The 8154-nt window shown below is 36.4% G+C and overlaps 1 long non-coding RNA gene across 1 annotated transcript; it reads right to left on the bottom strand.

The window, feature by feature from the left end:
- Positions 1 to 536: 536 nt before the first annotated feature.
- LOC135775966 (uncharacterized) lies at positions 537 to 4019 on the bottom strand. Its single transcript, XR_012335592.1, has 3 exons — positions 3721 to 4019; positions 2117 to 2173; positions 537 to 1975 (listed from the first exon to the last, which is right to left on the bottom strand). It is a non-coding gene; the product is annotated as an uncharacterized lncRNA (long non-coding RNA).
- Between the last annotated feature and the right edge of the window lie 4135 nt (positions 4020 to 8154).

The raw sequence follows: 8154 nt of genomic DNA, 5'->3' as shown, positions 1-8154 counted from the left end.
TGCCATAAAGGGCGTGTCGAAGTGAGGACGCGCGCGTCATCATCACAACACAAGTTATGGTTCAGCTCCTTACAACGAGAGATAACATGTATATAAACATTCACCACGAGAAATGTTGCAAACTAGATTGAAGCAGTTATCAGGAAATGATATATGAGACGCATAAACAATGACGCACGTGCCGTAGTGAGGACGCGCGTGTCATGGCAACATGAAGTTGGTTCAACTCTTTAAAATGAGGGATTTACAACATTCATGACGAGAAATGTCAGCATACTAGACTGAAGCGGATATCAGGTAAGTTAGCTCGTTACTTACTGCGTTGAAACGGAGATCATTCAGCAGCATAAAAGAATATCGCGTCACAGGCTCATTTGAGCTATAATAAACGAAAATACCCGCATGTCATCCCAACGAGATATATTGTTCAGCTCCTCAAAATGCGGGTTTTAAATGCATATAAACAATCACGATGAGAAATGTCTGAAAACTGTATCAAAGCAGAAATCAGGGAGCTTGTCAAATATCCACTCTGAAGCTGCACTGTTAACGATTTCCCTGTATTTTTACAGTACGGTACTGGCAGCACGGTTGCCAGTAAGTTACTGTATTTTGGGTTTACAGTACTGTACTGTAATACCATTTTACAGTACACAAACTAGTACTGTATAGTTACAAAGCAGTACTGTACTGTAATTTTACAATATTTTATTACAGTAGTCTATTTTTACAGTAATTTACTGTAATGTCTATATTGACCCATAAATACTATTTATTACTTATTACAGTTAATACAATAATATTATATAAAATAGATAGAGATTTAGGTTTAAATCTATAGTTATTAATATGGTAAAAATGCTATCCTTGACATGACATAATGAATTAAAAGGCAATCCAAGCAATGTTTGTATCAAAATTTTATTTAAAAAAACATTTAATTGAAACAAAACATTTAAAACAAGATTTTAAACAATAATAAACATATAATCAAGTAACATAAAATAAAATCAACAAGTATAAACAAGTTTGGAGACCCCTGCTGTAACATATTTAACTCTGGCAAATAGAACACTGTTCCCTAGTTTGAAGTTTTCAGTTTAAAGTCCATCATCGACTAAAAGGTAACATTTCACTGTGGTAAAAAGAACACTGGCCCATAGTTTTAAATATTCTACTTGAATTTCATTTAACACTAAAAATAAATGCATTAAAATGGCAGACAGACCACAGTGGCCTTTACTTTGAAGTCGTCCATTCGAACTCAATCAGGGACTGCATGAAGCTGTTCACATGGGGGTTAATGGCCACAGCTTTTCTCTGCACCAAGTTCCTTGTCTTTTTGCTTGCTCCTTGTCTGGATGTGCACTTTTTCCCATCTTTGGAATTAATTCTATCCAGAAACCTGTTAGAAATATCATAAACATTAAGTCAACAAATATAAGATAGAAAAAGATTCTTTAAAAATTTAACTCAGCCTTGAATTTACCCCTATTCTGAAACCTTTTGCTCTTATTCTACTGTTCCACACCTAATTACATTAAAATACAGAAGATTCACTTACCGCTGAACAAACTCTTTCCTCAATGGACAGCATCCACATGGATCATGTCATGATTGAATGTCCTGAACAGAAAGTACAATTGTTACTGATTTGGACACAACTTTTTATTCTGAAAACAAAATCTTTTGTCAATAAAGTCCAGGGACACCTCTGCTAAATAAATACAATTATTAAATTAAATTTCTTATAACCAAAGTCTGAATATTTCTGTTTGTATATTTCTACATGGCAAACTAAGACAATTGTGTACATGTTGTGTATGGTCGTGTTACAGTGTTGTGTGTGGGAATTGTGAATGAGTGTATACATGGGTATTTAAAGAAACTGTAGTGGTAAAGTGCAAACTTACCGAACAATGTGCTTGGTGTGTGTCTGGTGTCACCCATTGTGCCTCCACATCTGCCTTAACTCCTGAAAAGTGCAATGACACTCATGTAAACTACAAATAAAAAGTGATCAGCACATTCCTGTGTACTTTTACATGTGACGTGAAAGCATTTAATATTGCAGTCGAAAAAATACATGACTTGTAACTGTACATCATGTACTTGCCTGGTGCCTTTAAAGATGATCCATCTTACCCAATCCAGCTTACAAGCAATGGTAAGACTGTAAAAAAGACAAATGTTACAAAATCTGTTAGCCATAGAAATAAGTAGACATTGTGAAGGAAATGGTAAGAGAAAATTTAGTAACACTTTACTATAAGAGTTTATTCCTTAACATTTGGTAATGCCTTAGCTAATATGAACTAACAATGAACAATATATTTTACAACATTAATAATATTTGATAATGTTCATTGTGCAGAGACAAAGTGATTGATTTAAAAATGTATTAAGTGTTTAAATCTAATATCATGCTATGCTAACAAATAAAACATTACTGTAAGTGTTAAGTCAGTTGTAAAACAAATATATATATATATATATATATATATATATATATATATATATATATATATATATATTAGTTGTTATATTATATATTATATATAAATATCTAAATAAGTCTTTTTTAAATTATTATTCTATAACATCTTGTCTACAGAAAATCTCTGAAAATGTCTCGTTTAGTGCAGAAAATAGCGATTTATAGTGATAAGGTAAAAAGACTGTCCCTTTAATGTTTTACCCGGACGGCTGCGGTGTAACACTATTTCACGCAAAGTTTTTTAACAAGTTAGTAGCTAGCTGCTCACTTTAAAGATAAACATGATCGCCTAAATCTGAGCAATCCTGGTGATGCCAGTTTTCTACACGATGTTATAATGGACTATTTTTACATCAAGAGATGAAGGATCAGATGACAGAGACGAGAAGACAAAGGTACGTAAATGCGGAGCCCATTCTCTTTTCGTGCATTGATTTGATGTGTTTTGGAAACTTATATATACAGCGTGTAATGCATCTGAAGTGGTGGAAACAATATGCCATAAAAATGTATTGGACAACTTACTGGGCGTGTAAAACGCTTAAGAGAAGATATTCTCTGCTTTTGCTGATATAAGTTACCGTAATATAATAACAACAACAATAAGCGCGGCAATCCCTTTCGTTCATCTGATATTAAGATGAGCCCAGGTCTGAATTATATTTGGTCGAAGTTAAAGCTGCGATGAGTTCGATGCATGTATCCAGTTAAATATGAGGTTTCTTGTTTTCACTTCTGTGGAGGAGTTCGGTACTACAGTATGCTGTGTACGGCGTGTCAAGTCCTATCTGTTTACAACCACGAGTCAGCCTTACCAAACAGTCGAACTTCATACTTTTCTCTGACGCTAACTGAACGGATGAAACGCCGTCAACGACCGTTATGCTGGGACCGCAAGACCGCGCTGGCGGGTTGTCTTTGTCCATTTCGTTAAAAATAGTTTCATTGTCACCACACTTTCAACACAATATAAACTCACCAAACCGTCATAATTTAGTTAAAACAACCCTATATTCATTTAAAAAGGTGTAAAGCGAGTTAAAGCAGCGGTAGACATCTGTGTGTAACGTTTACGTTAGCTTACTTTCTGAGGGAGATTGAAACTTTGTTGGCGACCGTTTTTCTCTCTCATTGCACGTTTAAAACAATATTGTGACAAACTATTGACAACATTCTTAAACTAAAAATTAAGTTTTCATGAAACAGAAATATTTCAAACTTACCGAACTGACAGAAATCAATCGTCCTCCTTCAGCTGCAGCCAAGAGTTGTGCTCTCCCTCTGTCTGTGTGATTTGACGTTGGCGCACTTTCACTGATTAATGCAAGTACACCTGGCACATTACAGCAATGGCTACAGCAAGGTTACATCAAGACCAAAATATACTGTAAAATTTTCCCGCTCAAACAAATTTACCCAGAATGCATTATGAACTGCAGTACTGTACTGTAATGTACACATACAGTATAGTACTGTGGATTTTTACAGTACAGTGCTGCTAAATCTACAGCGACATCTAACAGTGTGAGATCATTCACCAGAATAGAACTGTGCATTCACGCGCTCCTTTGTAGTCTTATCATAAACAAAAATGCACGCGAGTTGTTTCTGGAGAGAGAAATAATAAATAATATGCAAACTTCAGACGCTGCGTAGAAGAGAGGGCGGGACTTTCAACATGTCACGTGTCTTTCCGGGACCATCAGATGCCGTGTAATCTTGGCAGTGTGAACAAACAAAAACTCTTAACTATTCCGGAAAAATCCAGGATGCATTTTACGTGTATTTTACGGAATTTCTGTGTGAAAAGGGCTTATGTAATATGGCACATTTTCTTTAATTATATGCTGTGCATTATAGGAAAAGAGAAAGTGAAGAAGAAGTAATCAAAAGCAGAGTCACCAGTTAAACCACAACTTTACACCTGTAAGCTCAAAGGTCACCAAAGGTGATCGGGTTTACAGAGGCAGTTAAATCCTCTGCAGATACGCCTTTCTATCTGTGAATCTCCACTGAATGCCACAGGTGTGTTTGTGTTATCAGCTTACAGCTGTATCCATGGGAAAATGTCACAAATCTTTGATTATAATTACACAAAACATTATTATTTACAGTAACACTTAACAGATATTTCAATGGTGTTAACAGAAGTGTCATAAGAAGTACAAGTATTTTTAAATACATTTATACACACACACAAAAAAAAATGATGGGTTATTTTCGATCCAGTGTTGGGTCAAAAAGTAACAAACCCAAACTGATGGGTTATAATTTAACATATGCTTGGTTGTTCCAAACCAATGTTGGGTCAAATACAGTTGTTTAGCCAAAGTTACTATGTTGAAAATAAACCAGCATTTTTAGAGTGTACCTATGACTTATACACTAGTACTTATGTCTACAGTATATGGGAACTACTATTCTATTAATGTCTGTGTAAAGTGATATCACAGATTTGTTCTGAGTTTGTCACACCACAGAAAAATATGTGGCCCATGCTGACAGAATGTGCACAGTTAGAGCTATAACCTGATAAAAAAATGCTGCATTCTTTTTCAACTTTCAGATAGCATTACAATCTGAATTGATGCTTGCGTTTGTGTTTTAGTCCCACACAAATAATCGTGAATACATTTAATGTGGAAAAAAAATGTTTAACTGCATAACTCCAAAAATCAGTACTACTAGTTCACAGTCTTTGTAATGTGTTTCAGCAATACATGTCTAACATTTATAGTTTGTTTAGAAAAAAGTATTGAGATGACCTTACACAGACTTAAAGTATCAGATGTTTTCTTTGTTAGTGAACTATTAAAATTGATAGTAATTGTAATTTTGGCATGAATGTTTGTATAATGTGTTTTTATGTGTAGTGCTTAACCGTCTCATGTCTACCCTTATCTGAACATTTCATTTCCCCTGCGGACCAATTGAGCAATTTTCTTCACTTTCCAGTTTATTTATTGATTATCTTTGGTAGCATTAAACACTGAAGCATTTGTTTCCATAAATTCCCAGATTTTGCACTGAAAACCTTCTTTATCATGGTTTACATGATCATTTGCCTTTCTCTGACCCTTACAATTAAATCAAAGTTATTCAATCATGTAGTCATGCTAATGATTTTTGAGGTCTGAAGGTTTGAACTGAATAAACATGCATTTTAGTTGTTCCTCACATTTGAAATAAAGAGCACAAATTGAATTTTTGATCAGCCCAAGGCACTTGAATTGCATAAAAAGTCACCCTGCACATTTTGCTTACATCTCCTTTATGTTCCACAAAGAGAATATGGGTTAAGAATAATGTGAGGGTAAGGAATTTAAAATTTGGGCTATACTGTCCTTCTATACAGGTGTGTAATTCACACAGTCGGTCGTGATGTCAGTGAGGTCTGATATTGTACTCCTAGCAATTTATTGAGTTGTTTAGTTAAATTAATTTCACTATATGTTTTAAGTGGACTGGGCAAGGAGCTTAACCTTTCCTAAATGAATACCACCTTTTTACCCTGTGTTTGGTAATCCACACTCTCTGTCCCTCTGCTTTACCTCATGTTTTCCCTAATCGCTTATCTGAGTGTTTGTAAGTGAGCAGCATATGGGCCATTTCAGCAGATGTGTTTGACTGTGTTTGTATGTTACTGCCGGATTGTTTATCTAATGGCATGTGTCTCTTAAAGTGTGTTTACTCGGATCTATATCGCTGTCTTCTCAATAACTCCAGACAAGTGCTCTTGGCCCCTGCCTCTCTCCCTCGCTCTGTCAACCAGCCTTTCTGTCCACGACTGCAACGTCTGTTGTCAGTTACATTAAAAAGTCATTTGCCGGCAGGGACCTCGAGCACAGGGGGCTGTCGTGCTTAGACTTGATCAAATGGATGGTGTTGGTAAAAGCCCAACAGGATCAGTGAGGAGGACTCTACTAATGTTCCTCTGTGGAATGTTTCCTTGGATTTTAGAACTGGAAATATGGACACAGACGAACTTTTGTAGTTTGTGTACGAGCTGTGGAACTCATATTGACACAGAAAAATCTCCTCATACTTGATGTCTTTTGTTTGCTGTTTCGTTTTTACTTCTTGTTAATGTACCTTTCAGTTTTGGGTCAGTTTTTACATGATCATATAAACAGGAAACTGGCACAATGACCCACAGGTGTCCTGGTCTGCAAAATCACACCCGTGTGCGCGCACACACACACACACACACACACTTCTAATAACTTTTTACTGAATGAGCATCTAAGGCATTGCTGAGAAGACCATATTAAGCACCTCATACAATTTAAAAAAACAACCGAGGTATGCAGCAAAGCATTTGTGAAGCCACAACACGCACAACCTTGAGGCGGATGGGCTACAACAGCAGAAGACCCCACCGTGTACCACAAATCTCTACTACAAAACTGAAAAAGAGGCTACAATTTGCACAAGCTCACCAAAATTGGACAGTTAAAGACTGGAAAAATGTTGCCTGGTCTCAATGTCTGTCAGAATTTGGCATTAACAGAAGGAAAACATGGATCCATCATGCCTTGTTACCACTGTTCAGGCTGGTGGTGTAATGGTGTGGGGGATGTTTTCTTGGCACACTTTAGGCCCCTTAGTGTCAATTGGGCATCGTTTAAATGCCACGGCCTACCTGAGCATTGTTTCTGACCATGTCCATCTCTTTATGAGCACCATGTACCCATCCTCTGATGGCTACTTCCAGCTGGATAATGCACCATGTCACAAGGCTCAAATCATTTCAAATTGGTTTCTTGAACATGACAATGAGTTCACTGTACTAAAATGGCCCCCACAGTCACCAGATCTCAACCCAATAGAGCATCTTTGGGATGTTAAAGAACAGGAACTTTGCCCAGGATGTGCATCCCACAAATCTCCATCAACTGCAAGATGCTATCCTATTCATATGGGCCAACATTTCTAAAGAATGCTTTCAGCAACTTGTTGAATCAATGCCACATAGAATTAAAGCAGTTCTGAAGGCGAAAGGGGGTCAAACGTATTAGCAGTGTTTCTCAACTCCGTTCCTGGAGGCCCAATGCTCTGCAAATTTTGTATATCTCTTTTATCTGACAGACTCAGTTCAGTTAAATAGAGATCTCTTCTAATGAGCTGATGATTTTAATTAGGTGTGTTAAATGAGGGAGACATACAAAATGTGCAGAGCAGTGGGCCTTCAGAAATAACGTTAAGAACCACTGGTATTACAGTTTTTTTCAATTGCTAAACGACAGTGAGCACAACTGGAGCTACATGTGCAAAACTCTAACTACAGTCTGCACTACCAAAAGTCACCTGAGCACAGCTCTTAACACATGGGTCAAAACAGCTCGGTGCAGCCAAACACTAAACACAACCCTCACTGAGATAACACACACTGTCACTCACAACACACTGAGAGGAAAAACACTAACATCAAACACCAATACACAAAATACTAACTACGGTTTCAACAATTTCAGTGACTTCACACAAAGTAATGTTTTCTTCAAAGAATGATTTATTTATTGATTTATCACATGATTTATTATTTTTTTAGAACATCATAATTCTTTAAGGTAAATGAAAATAAGCAGTTTGCTTCAGTTGTCTGTAGTAATTTACGGAATTACAGTAATGAGGAAAAAAGGTAGAAACTAAAAGTA

This window comes from Paramisgurnus dabryanus, chromosome 21, assembly GCF_030506205.2.
Source record: "Paramisgurnus dabryanus chromosome 21, PD_genome_1.1, whole genome shotgun sequence".
Taxonomy (NCBI): Eukaryota; Metazoa; Chordata; class Actinopteri; order Cypriniformes; family Cobitidae; genus Paramisgurnus; species Paramisgurnus dabryanus.
Note: the sequence above shows the minus strand (reverse complement) of the source record. Positions and strands in the feature narration are given on the sequence as shown.